This window comes from Musca domestica, unplaced genomic scaffold (assembly GCF_030504385.1).
Source record: "Musca domestica strain aabys unplaced genomic scaffold, Musca_domestica.polishedcontigs.V.1.1 35, whole genome shotgun sequence".
Classification (NCBI taxonomy): Eukaryota; Metazoa; Arthropoda; class Insecta; order Diptera; family Muscidae; genus Musca; species Musca domestica.
The window spans coordinates 1,511,156-1,525,302 of NW_026712315.1; the positions used below are offsets into that span (position 1 = coordinate 1,511,156).

The 14,147-nt window shown below is 34.2% G+C and overlaps 1 protein-coding gene across 1 annotated transcript in view; it reads left to right on the forward strand.

The window, feature by feature from the left end:
- Nucleotides 1-6,685: 6,685 nt before the first annotated feature.
- LOC101900549 (FMRFamide neuropeptides-like) overlaps nucleotides 6,686-14,147 on the forward strand; it is a 33,271-nt gene continuing 25,809 nt past the window's right edge. Inside the window, exon 1 of the mRNA XM_020036308.2 lies at nucleotides 6,686-6,875. The gene's annotated coding sequence lies outside the window, so the exon portion shown is untranslated. The remainder of the gene's footprint in view (nucleotides 6,876-14,147) is intronic.

Sequence of the window (14,147 nt, forward strand, 5' to 3'; positions counted from 1 at the left end):
AGATTTGGATATAGCTCCCACATATATCTTTATCCGATTTCAAATTATTTGTGCCCAAATGGGCAATACAAGTCCGAATTTAAAAGATACAAATGCTGCGGCATATGAACTTTAAATTAAAGTCATAGCGTGTATGACTGAATTCTCCCATAAGAACTTTTAATTGTTATGTGGAGTGGTGTAGGGTATCATAAAGTCGGCCCCGCCTGACTTTAAGACTTTCTTTACTGCTTTCTTTTTCAAAAATTGCTTCTTGTACAAATGTAATTTATTTCCATTGACTTGGCGGAACTACGTATGTAAAGGATTAATATGTTTTATATACCTGGATGATGAGATTTCAGCAAGCAGCTATCTTAACAGGAGGAAAATTCGTGAATTTCATAAAGTTACGAGGGCAGGAGTATTTTTGGTACCCTTAGAAAAGAATAAAATCTATCAAATAAAATAGATCTACAATGGTAGGATTGGAATCCAATAATCTCAAATATGTAATATATTCGGCGTAAAGGAATAGACTTACCCAGCCATAGTATTTGGAACAATTCCTAACTTGTTGAATGCCATCCGCCTACTGTCGACTGATTTTCTAACAAAAAAAGCTTCAATTATTCTACTGGTCATCCAGAATGACGTAAATTTGGAAATGCTAATTACAAACTTCCATTTTGCCCAGTAGTTTTACATGTCATAAACCAAAGCGTTTACAATTTCACAACAGCAAAACCAGCAATTAGAATAATTTGTTACTCCAATCGGCAGGAATCATGACAAGCATTCCAAAGAAAAACAAAAAAACTATTTCAACATATAGCAATTTCGGAATTTTTATTTAGAAAATCACTAACTGACATAGTTAGTAGTTCTGCTACCAGTAGCAGAGGCGTCATAATTACGGCTATAAAATTTCATTCATAAATGTTAAAAGCACTCCATCAATGAAAGAAGACGAGCGAGTGATGAATAGCAAAAAACACGAAATGACCACGGCTAACAAAGATGATGCGGACGATGCGGATGATGATGATGACGTTAGTCCATCATCCACATGACAGCGACGATGTGAATAATAACAATAACAATACACAAATAGGGCAATAACGCTCAGGGCATTATGAATATGCTAGCATGTAGCTGGATTTGCATAAATAGTCGCGAATTAGGTATATTCATGGTGTTGTGTATGGGCAATTCCATACATAAATAAAATAAAAAATATCCAAGATTGTTTCAAAAGCCATATTTTGAAAAAATAAATAAATAAAAATATTTAAAGGAAAAATAATGCATTTTTATACCCTTAGCCATATGACTAGAGAGGGAATATATCATTTGAGACGGCCAAAACGTGCCTCATTGAAATAATCTTTTTAGACTATGGGTCTCCTTGGGTCAAATCCGTTTCTGGACGACCGTCTCTCTGTCTGGCGCACGATAACCCTCCAAGGGAGTATCCGATTCGGTCCAAACTTAATGCATAGTAATATGATGATCAACCTGTGATCGAGTTCGGAGATGAGCAACAACGGTCCACTTCTTCTGGTACCTCCAACAAAAAAGGTCGATATTTTCAAAAAAAAAAAAATATTTTACTGCACAAAAAGAGAAAGGATAATTCAATTTTGCTCCAACTTTTGCAAATCCTAATATTTGGATCAGTGCTAGGTCAGGTGCGAAAATGGTCCACTCCATCAAGTACATCCTCCACAAAGGGTCAAAATCTTGAATAATTATAATTCTTATAAAATGTTATGTAAGAGTCCAATTTTCTTAAGTTACACACACCACAATATTTTTATTAACCCAAAGCCTGGTATGAACCACTTATTTAGCCAGGATAATCCTTCAACAAAATTTCTAAAAAAATCTACAAATATGGTTCCTAATAGTCCTTCACGTTCAGAACCCTGATTATTCTTCAGAAACATTCTTTTAAAATCGAAGTACTCATCATCAGAAAACTTCCTTAAACGTAGATGATTCTGGGGCCGGATAGCCCTTCTTTAAAAATCCACAACTTTGGTGCATTCAGAGCCCCCATAAATCTTCAGAAAAATGATAGTATTTTACATAATTTTTTTTTTCAAAAGTCTTGATAATTTTTCAAATAATTTCATTAAAAATTCACGTTTATGGTCCTGATGGTCCTTCACAAAAATGCTTGTAAAAATCCACTTTTTGAAATTCTTCAAAAATCCAACTCCAGAGCCTTGTTGATTCTTTAGAAAAATTCTTTAAAACATTTATGTTCAGGGTCCAGGTGGTCCTTCAGAAAAAAATATTAAAAATCTAAGTTTATAGCTCTAGTTATCTTTAAGAAAAGTCCTTAAGAATCCAGGATTAGGGCCCGAAAAATCCTTTAAAAATCTTAAAATTCCACCTTTATTGACTTGGCATCCTTTCTCGAGAAATCCACTTTCTTAAAAATTCTTTACTATTAAATACACGTTTATAGTCCATCAAAATCCATAAAAATTCTGGTTTTGACAATGACAGTCCTTCTTTATAAATTCACGTTCAGAAAAATAGTTCTTAAAAAATCATTCCAAAAATTTCCGCCAGAAAAAAAAGCACAAAAACACCTACATTTATAGTCCTCATTGTCGTGCAGAAAAATTTCTGCAAAATACACAATTATAATCCTGAAAAAAAAAAAATATAAAAAATTCACGATCACAATGTCCCTGAGAGTCCTTCAAAAATTGTCAAAATCCACATTTAAACATCGATGATTTTAGTTCGTATAGTCCTTCAGAAAACAAATTTATAAAATCCACAATTTTCTAAAAATCCCTAAAAATAATAACTTTCAAAACCCTCGATTTGAAAATTGTTTAAAAATCCATATTTGAATTAAATCATCCTTTATTAAAATATTCTTAAAAACCATTTCTTGCCATTTTCATCTGCATTGACTCATATACCCATCAACAGTGGACTTTAGAAGCCAAAGTGATAAGTAAAACAGAGGAACAAAACAAAAAAAAACATCAAGACGTTCTTTGTCTCTCTCTCTCCATCTTGTTAAAGGACACCCTGGACCACTAAATTACTTGTATAGGAAAAAAAGAAGCCAACAGCCAATTTGTTAGCAGCAACTGTCTTCGCTCCTGCTGGCCATGGTATTGAAGCAGGGCGTTACTTTATAGTTTATTTACAAAACATAAACTTTAAAACATTTGAAAGATGAGATGCAAGGCAGGCGTTTAGGGATCATTTTCTGGTGACTTTATTTATTAACGAGCAGCTGTTAAATTTTGTTTCCATACTCGAAGTGGAGACTTGGGAGGCCACAATTAGTTATTGCTTTGGAAAAAAATATCGAAAACGAGAAAATGTCTTAACACTTTGCATTACCATGTTGTTAAGCAGTTGAATGAAGAGGGAAACATTTGTTGGTAAACATGGTATCCTGGAACAATGTATAGCAACTTCTAATGGTGTTGCTCATGTGCGCCTTGGAATATGATTACTCATAAATTCCTTGAAAACGATGTTCTGATGGGATTTTAGAAAAATGAAAAAAAAAGTAAAAAAACTATAATTTCCGACGGGCCGAACTTTGAATACCCTCCACCACTTGGAACGAATTTGGCAATTTTCAAAAATTCCGTTAAAAATTCTGTTAAAATCTTAAAAATACCGAATGTAAACGTTATATACAGGGTCTATACGACGACGTGGACCTACATCATCAAAATACCGAATATAGGGAATAACTACTATATGGGGCTATACAAAAACGTGGACCTGCACAGACAATTTTCTGTCATAGGGTGTAGTATCCATTACGAACTTCAAATACCAAATTTTGAAGCAATGCAGGTGAATAATGTCGCTTAAATCATCAAAATACCAAATATCGGGAGGTACCGCTATATGGAGGCTATACGATGACATGGACCTGCACAGACAATTTTTATGTCTTATTACGAACTTCAAATATCAAATTTGAAACAATTTCGGTGAATAATGTCGCTAAAATCACCAAAATACCGAATATGGTGAGGTACCGTTATATGGGGGCTATAAGAAGACGTGAACCTGCACAGACAATCTTCTGTCATAGGCTCTAGTATCCATTACAAACTTCAATACCAAATTTAAAACAATTTCGGTAAATAATGTCTCCAAAATCTTCCTTTGGAAGATGTCTTTACAAATCCCCAAATATTGTCTTGATAATCCTTGAAAAAAAAACTTTTACAAATCTACAATTGTGACCTTTCCATGAAAATATCCATGTTACTGTCCTGATAATCGTTTTGAGGAATTCTTTTAAAATCCACCTTCATAGTCCTGCAAGTCCTTAAGAAAAATTCTTAAAAAATCACGTTTATTGTACTGATAGTCCTTTATAAAAATCCATTTTTATTGTCCTAAAAGTCCTTAAGAAAAATCCTTATATTCCACGTATATATCCTGATAGTCCTTTAGAAAAAATTCTTTAAAAATCCACGTTTAATGTCCTAATAGAATCCATATTTATTGTCCTGATAGCCCTCTTGGAAAAATTCTTAAAAAATCCACCTTAACTGTCCTGATAGTCCACTTGGAAAAATTCTTAAAAAATCCACATTAACTGTCTTGATAGTCCTCCTTCTTAAAAAATACACCTTTACTGTTCTGATAGCCCTTTAGGAAAATTTTTTACAAGACCATGTTCATTGTCCTGGATGTCCTCAAGAAAGATTCTTAAAAAATCCAAATTGATTGTCCTGATAGTTATTTAGAAAAATTCTTTAAAAATCCACGTTTAATGTCTTAATAGGTCTTTGGAAAAATCTTTAAAAATCCACGTTTATTGTCCTGATAGTCCTTCAGAAAAATTCTTAAAAACAATTAAATTAGAAAAATATAAAAACCACGTCCTGATAGTCCTTTAGCAAAATTCTATAAAAATCCGCGTTTATTGTCCGCGTTTAGAAAAATTCTTTAAAAATCCACATTTAATGTCCTGATAGTCCTTTAGAAAAATTCTATAAAAATCCGCGTTTATTGTCCTGCTAATCGTTTAGAAAAATTCTTTAAAAATCCACGTTTATTGTCCTGATAGTCCTTCAGAAAAATTCTTTGAAAATCCACGTTTATTGTCCTGATAGTCCTTCAAAAAAATTCTTTAAAAATCCACGATTTTTTCCTGATAGTCGTTCAGAAAAATTATTAAAAGTTCCGCGTTTATTGTTCTGATAGTCCTTCCGAAAAATTCTTTAAAAATCCTCGTTTATTGTTCTGATAGTCCTTCAGAAAATTTCTTTAAAAATCCACGTTTATTGTTCTGATAGTCCTTCCGAAAAAACCTTTAAAAATCCGCGTTTATTGTTCTGATAGTCCTTCAGAAAATTTACTTTAAAAATCCACGTTTATTATCCTTTCGAAAATTTCTTTAAAAATCCACGTTTATTGTCCCTTCGAAAATTTCTTTAAAAACTCCACATTTATTTTTCGGGTAGTTATCTACAACACTTCGCTAATATCCACGATTTTTTCCTGATAGTCCTTTAGAAAAATTTTCCAAAACTCCGCCTTTTGCCCTTACATTTCTTTGAAAAACTCTTTAAAAATCTATGATTATTGTAAGTTCTTTTGAAAAAAAAAAAACTCATTATAAATACATTTTTATTCATCCGACGGGCCTTTGGCAAAAGTCTTTAAAATTTTTTAAGATTATGGCTCTGACAGTCCTTTTAAAAAATTCTTCAAAAATACGCAATTTTAGTCCTTTATTCTTTTAGAAAAAAATATTACAAAATCCAGGTTTTCTTTCTGATAGTTCTTTTGAGTGCTTTTAAAAAATTCCTTAAAAAACACTTTTATTCCTCCGACGATCAATTGGAAAACATTAAAAAAACCCACGTTTATGGCTTTTGAAAAATTCTTCCAAAACACCCTCATAAAACTTCCATAATTATATCCTAAGAGTCCTTTGAAAAACATCTTAAAACCATCAAGTTAGGGTGTAATAATCCCAAAAAACTTTTAAACAAATCAGCCTTTATTCCTTTGATAATCCAATAAATTATTCCTCCTTGCCTATAACTCCTTAACTCCTTAAAATATTTCAGATTTTTGCATTCCAAGTATTTATTGATTGGTTCGTCCACCGGTGGTGACTTCCAAGCTAGCCGCCTTCCGAATTAACCTTGTCGAAAAGTTTTCAAGTTTTGTGACCACCGCACAAAAATAGAAACGGGAAGTCGATGCTTATTTTTGCTAATTTCCCCAAACAGGATGTTCAAATTTAAAACAATTTGCAGTGTTGTCGTTGTTGTTGTTGATGATGGAGGTGTTGTCCAAGCGAGTTATGTTGGTGCAGCAGGAAAAAAACAACATCACCATATAGCCATATATATGAGACAATTTATAATGTGTGTGTATGTGTGGGTCGGTGTTCTAACTTACGTTAGTCGATTTTCAACACCGAAGGATAATATTTCCTTTTTCATACAAAATACGCACAAACACACACACTCACAGAAGTCTGCAACTACGCACAAACACACTCACAAGCAAAGCAATTGTGCAGAAATGTAGGATATCTGTTTGTGGTGTGGTATGAACGAGTGTGTGTGCGTGTGACTTTTGCTCTGTATTAGTCGTGGCTACTGTTGCTACAATTTCACATTCGCCAGCCACATATAAAAAGTCCTGTTTGTTTACACAGGATTCACAGACGTTCCAACGCTTCACCACAGTCAACAAGTGTCGTCATTTCCCGGATATCACCACATTGCCGGATCTTGTGTTTGATTTGAATTATTCTTGTAACGGATTTTTCACTTTAATATTCAGAAAAAAAGTAATATTGGACTGCAAAATATTTGTGCAAAAATTGAAAGTGTTCTGTTTTTGAAAATAAACTTCATTTAATTTTGGTAAGTGGAGTGAAAAATAAGAAATTGTAATTTTAAATAAAATAAACAATTAAAAAATGGTGATATTGTAGGTATTAAAAAATTCACTCAAAGTGTTAAAAATATAAAAATAAAAAGAAGATAATAAAAATCTGAATCATTTGAAATTAATTTAAGATCTTTAAATGGATCCAATTAAAATAGATAGGTTGTGACTTTAAATGGGGCCTAAAATCTTCAAAATTATACAAATCTCTGTGATTGACGCTTGAAAAAATATTTTTGAAATATTAAGCATAACCTCTATACATAGGTCTTTAAAATATAATTAAAAGAATCACAAGATTCGTCGGATTGAACTTGAAAAAAAATCTTTAAAAATGGCACATTAAAAGCCTTGGGAAAAGTCATTAATTTAATTAACTAAAGTCGTTAAAAAAAGAATATTCCAAAAATCAAAATTTGAAAATTAAAATCAAAAAAAATATACATTACCTTTATAAAAACCTAAATAAAAAACCAGTAAAAAAGCTATAAATTCAGCCGGCCCGAACTTTGAATACCGTCTACCATTTGGAATGAATTTGACAATTTTCAAAAAAAAAAAAAAAATCGTTAAAAATTCAGATAAAATCTTAAAAAAATACCGAATATAGGGCAGTATCAATATGGGGGCTATACCAAAACGTGGACCTTCACAGACAATTTTCTGTCATTGGCTGTAGTATCCAGTACGAACTTCAAATACATACCAAATTTGAAACATTTCCGGTGAATAATGTCGCTTAAATCACCAAAATACCGAAAATTGGGAGGTACCATTATATGTGGGCTTAATTAAAACGTGGACCTACATGGCCCATTTCAAATACCAAAAGTCCTGCAGACATAATATACATTTGAGTAACATTTTATCAACCTACTTCATTTCGTTCGGAAGCTAGAGTGATTTTTGCAGACGTACGATACAGCCCACATTATTTGAAGTAGAGCTTCAAAATTTGGCACAACAATTTCTATTGTGTCTAGGATGGTAGGTATTGAAAATGAGATACATCAGTCCACTTTTCGGTATAGTCGCCATATAACGATACCCCCTGATATTTTGATAATTTTCGCCACATTTTTTTTTCACGGATTTGTCTTAAAATTGGTATTTATAGGTCATAATGAGTCCTAGTTTGTAAGGCGAAACATTGTATGTATAGGTCCTCCATTTAACGGTACCTCCCGATATTTGGTATTTAGAGGGTTTTTGTCAAATTATTTTAAGGAATTTATCTAAAAATTTGTATTTGTTGGCCATAATGGGTTCTAGCTCCGCTGGCGAAATATTGTGTGTATAGGTCCACGTTTTGGCATAGCCCCATATAGCAGAACCTCCCGATATTCGATATTTTGATAGTTTCTCTCACATTCTCCCACATATGTGTGTAAAAATTGGTATTTGTGGGTCATAATGGGTGCTAATGTTTCCTTTACCCTAAGGTGATGGAGGGTATTAAAAGTTCGGCCTGGCAGAACTTAATGTTTATTCCATACATCGCAAGGTGGTCAGGTTATTATTTCTTTGTGCATTTGTTTGTAACAGTCAAAGGAAACGAGATAGACCCATAGTTCTTTTTTATGATCTGCATAGAATCACATTCTGAGTCGATTTATGCATGTCCGTCCGTCCGTCTGTCCATGTATTTTTGTGAACAAAGTACAGTTCGCATTTATTACCCGATCCAGATGAAATTTTGCATAAATCATTTGTTTGGCCCAAGGACGAACCCTATTGAAATTGGAGATAATCGGTAAAAAATTTAGATATAGCTCCCATATACATCTTCGTCCGATTTGCCTTTTATTGTGCACCAAACGTGTAATATCAGCCCGAATAGTATGGAATTTTGCACATACAACCAAATTAGGCTTGAAAATAAGTATGCCAAATTTGATCGAAATCGGTTCAGATATAGCTCATAGCTCCCATATTTATTGTTCATCCGATTTGTTATTTTTGTCCTCCGCAGCCGTAATATGTACTCTGTAACAATAATATTTGGGGAAATATAGCAATTACAGCTCAGAAATACATTTGCTAAATTTTATCGAGATCGGTCCAGATTTGGATATAGCTCCCACATATAACTTCGTCCGATTTACATTTTATTGTGCACCAAACTTTTAATATTTTTCCAAATGGGATGGAATTTGGCACTTACGACCGAATTGAGTCTAGAAGTCAAGTATGTCAAATTTGGTGAAGATCGGTTCAGATATAGCTATAACTCCCATATATATATTGTTCATCCGATTTGTTGTATTTGTTACCCACAGCCGTAATATGCACTCCGTAATAACGATATTCAGGGAAATATATCAAATACAAACACAGACATATCTTTGCCAAATTTTATCGAGATCGGTTCAGATTTGGATATAGCTCCCATATATATGAAATGGACAATACGAGTCCGAATTTAAAAAAGACAAATGCTTCGGTATATTTAGTCCTTTGAATTTTAAATTATAATCATAAGGTGCATGACTGAATTCTCCCATAAAAACTTTTAATTTTTATGTGGAGCTCCACCAAATTAGCAAAGTGGTATAGGGTATCATAAAGTTGGCATCGCCCGACTTTAAGACTTTCTTTACTGGGTTTTCACTTGTTTTTAACTCAGTTTAATGCTAATGGATTAATTTTCACAAAGATCTTCTCATTTATATCCCTTATATTATTTTCAATACGAATCTTATTAATTGTAGCCCTTCACAAATTTTTTTTTTAATTCTCAATAAAAACCATTTTTAAAAGACCTCCCCTAGCTCCAATTTTATTACGGAAAAATTCGTAAAACTGTACGATTACGACTGCGATTCATAGAGCTTCAGAAAAAAATCGTTAAGACCCCTATTCTAGCCCTGATAATCCTCTACAAAATATTTCCTTTAGTCCGCTTTTATGACCCCGAAAAAATCTAGCACAAGTTTTAAAATCATTTAAGGAATTTACATTTATTAACTAATACGATTACCTCCGTGTAGAATTTTTGCAACTCCCAGACTATATTGGTTGGGAAAGTGGGCCTGTGAGGTACCGTTATGTGGAAAATGTACCTAATTATATGTAGCTATATTAAACATTTTCTGTAAATTTTTTAGCCAAGTCGATCGGAAAATTTGGTCAAGACGCTCGAAGTAGATAAAATGTTGAGGTAGCTTTATATGAGAGCTGCTCCGAAGCATTAACCTACTACAATTATGGCAGACCCCGTAAAAAAATGTTTTTAAAAATTCACACTTATGGACTATCGTCCATAGATACAATTGCTTCCCCTCCACTGTGATGATGTGCTGTCCAACGTTCATTTAATTGACTGATGGTGGGCAATAATCCTTGCATTTCGAATTTCTTTGCAACTGCACATGCCTATGGAAACTATTGCAAATGTACGAAGGTCAATGGCATTTCGACTATAATTAGACGATTAGAATGCGTTAATTAATTGATGTATTACTGTCCAAATTTCCACAGATATTTGAAAAAGAGCAATTTTTGCGATTACCTGAAACGCAGATATTGATATGAGTAATTTAAAAAATTTCCAAAATAAAAATATATAGAAAACCAGTAAAGAAACCCCTAAAGTCGGGTGGGGCCGACATTATGATACCCTACACCACTTTGCTAATTTAGTAGAGCTCCACATAACAATTAAAAGTTTTTTATGGGAGAATTCAATCATACACGCTATGATTATAATTTAAAGTTCAAAGGACTAAATATGCCGAAGCATTTGTATCTTTTAAATTCGGACTTGTATTGCCCATTTGGTGCAAAATTAATTAAAAATCAGATAAAGATATATATCGGAGCTATATCCAAATCTAAACCGATCTCGATAAAATTTGGCAAAGATATTTCTGTGTTTGTATTTGATATATTTCCCTGAATATCGTTGTAACGGAGTGCTTTGGGTAAGAAATACAACAAATCGGAAGAACAATATATAGGGGAGCTATAGCAATATCTGAACCGATCTTCACCAAATTTGGCATACTAGCTTCTAGACTCAATTCGGTCGTATGTGGTAGTATATTTACCAATTTGGGTAAATATTAGACGTTTGGTGCACAATGAAAGGTAAATCGGACGAAGTTATATATGGGAGCTACATCCAAATCTGAACCGATCTCGATAAAATTTAGCAAAGGCATTTCTGAACTGCATTTGATTTATTACCCCAAATATCGTTGTTACAGAGTTCATATTACGGCTGCGGAGGACAAAAATAACAAATCGGATAAACAATATATATATTGGAGCTATAGCTATATCTGAACCGATTTCGATCAAATTTGGCATACTTATTTTCAGGCCTAATTTGGTTGTATTTGCAAAATTCCATGCAATTCGGGCTGATATTACACGATTGGTGTACAATAAAAAGCAAATTGGACGAATTTTATCTAAATTTTTACCGATTTTCTCCAATTTCAATTGGGCTCGTTCTTGGGCCAAACAAATGATTTATGCAAAATTTTATCTGGATCGGGCAATGAATGCGAAGTGTACTTTGTTTACAAATATACATGGACAGACGGACGGACATGCATAAATGGACTCAAAATGTGATACATATATATGGGAGCTATATCTATATCTGAAATTGTCTTTAGACTGAATTCTGTCGGATGTGCTAAAATTCTGGTTGTTTTTTTACTGATATTGGCCATTTGATGCACAATTAACATAAAATCGGTTGAAGATATATATGAGAGCTATATTTAAATTTGAATCGATTTTCACCAATATCAATAAGGTTCGTCCTTAGGTCAAACAAATATTGCTTGGAAATTTCAATCAAAAATTTCAATCGGATAAAAAATGTGACCTGCATTTTGTTTACAAAAATTCATGGACCGACGGACATATGGTCTGACATGCATAAATCTACTCAGAAAGTGATTCTATGAAAATCCTCAAAAGTAACTATGAGTCTCTCTCGCTTCCTTCTGCATGTTACAAACAAATGCACAAAGCCATAATACCCTTACCACTATGTGGTGTAGAGTATAAAAATATTGTTCACTTCTTGCTGTGGACAAGACACACGAAAATACATTATAGCCTCCGAAACAATAACTATTTCCTTCAATTATTAAATACCTCTACTTGCATCTATCATAATTATCTTCATAATATCCGCGCACACATACACAGGCTATTTGGTGTGAATTCTTTAAAAAATCGCAACTCCCATTAACGCATTTCAGCACATTTGTAACTGTAAACAAAAACTCATGCAAGGACATTTGGAATGCTAACACAATACTCTGTCGCAAAAAAATACACGCATATACCCTAGACCTACAGTGACACGCATAGTATCAATGCAAACACATGTATACATATACAGGGAGAGATAAAAAAACTGTAACAAAGTCAAACGCCATAATTTAATTTTTTTCTTTAAATTTTTATTGAACGAAAGCAAAACATGTCGGAAATAGCATCAAATTTTACAATAAGTTTAGATTTGTTCGAATTGGTCACCTTTGGCTCGAAATATGGCCTTCAAACGGCCGATGAAAGCAAAACACGCAGCCCGAATGTTGCTCTGCGGTATTTTGGCGAATTCCCGGCGAAGCGCTTACTTGAGGTGATCGATACTTTGGTATTTTTTAGTGCCAACCTTGCCTTCCAAAATAGTCCAACGGATTGGTATCCGGAGATTTTGGTGGCCATTGTGCATTGGAAACGAAGTGAGGAAACTCATTTTGTAACCATTCTTGGTTGACGTATGTTGAGTGCGATGGTGCTGAGGCCTGTTGGAATGCCCAAGGTCTGCGGCCACATTGTTTGCGTGCCCAAGGCTTTAATACACCCTCCAGAATGTTTTCGCGATAATATTCGGCATTTATTCTGTAGCCACGGTCAATTAATACCAACGGAGTGCGACCATCGGAAGTTATGGAGGCCCACACCATCACCATGGCCGGCGCTTGAGTTCTGGTGGCCAGCCGAAGGTGTACATTTTCAGCTGACTTCTTTGGCAAGTAAACACGATCATTTTGTTTTTTATACCCTCCACCTTGGAAAGGAGGGTATATTAACTTTGTCATTCCGTTTGTAACATCCTTAAATATTCGTCTTAGACCCCATAAAGTATATATATATTCATAATCAGCATAATATTCTAAGTCGATTTAACGATGTCCGTCTGTCTGTCTGTCCGTCTGTCTGTCTGTCTGTTGAAATCACGATACAGCCCACATTATTTGACGTAGAGCGCCAAAATTTAGCAGAGCTATTTGCATTGTGTCTAGGATGGTTGGTATTGAAAATGAGATATATCGGTCCACGTTCTGATATAGTCCCCATATGAAGGTACCTCCCGATATTCGGTATTTTGATGATTAATGCCACATTTTTTCACGGATTTGTCTGGAAATTGGTATTTGTGGGTCATAATGGTTTCCAGCTCCGGTGGCGAAACATTGCATGTATGGGTCCATGATTTGGTATAGCCCCCATATAACGGTACCTCCCGATATTCGGTAATTAAATGATTTTTGCAAACTTTTTTCACGGATTTGTCTGAAAATTGGTATTTGTTGGTCATAATGGGTTCCAGCTCCGGTGGCGAAACATTGCATGTATGGGTCCATGATTTGGTATACCCCCCATATAACAGTACCTCCCGATATTCGGTATTTTGATGGTTTTTGCCACATTTTTTCACTGATTTGTCTAAAAATTGGTATTTGTGGGTCATAATGGGTCCTAGTTCGTGTAGCGAAACATTGTAATTATAGGTCCACGTTTTGGTATAGCCCCCATATAACGGTACCTCCCGATATTCGGTAATTTGATGAATTTTGCCACATTTTTTCACGGATTTGTCTGAAAATTGGTATTTGGTGGTCATAATGGGTTCCAGCTTCGGTGGCGAAGCATTGCATGCATGGGTCCATGATTTGATATAGCCCCCATATAACGGTACCTCCCGATATTCGGCATTTTTTGCCACATTTCTTCTAATGTTTCTTTTACCCTAGGGTGGAGGGTATTAAAAGTTTGGCCCGGCCGAACTTAATGTTTTTTTACTTGTTTTACAAACTGCTGGACAACGAATGTTTTCTCATCGGAGACGGAAAAACCAAAATTTGGCAGTTCACCACTTTGGGCCAAGCGAAGTAACTCTTTAGCTCTTTTGAGTCTAGTTTCTTTTTGTTGCGGTGTAAGTTCTTGCACTTTTTGGAATTCCAATGGCTTTACCCTGAGCTCATTCTTAAAAA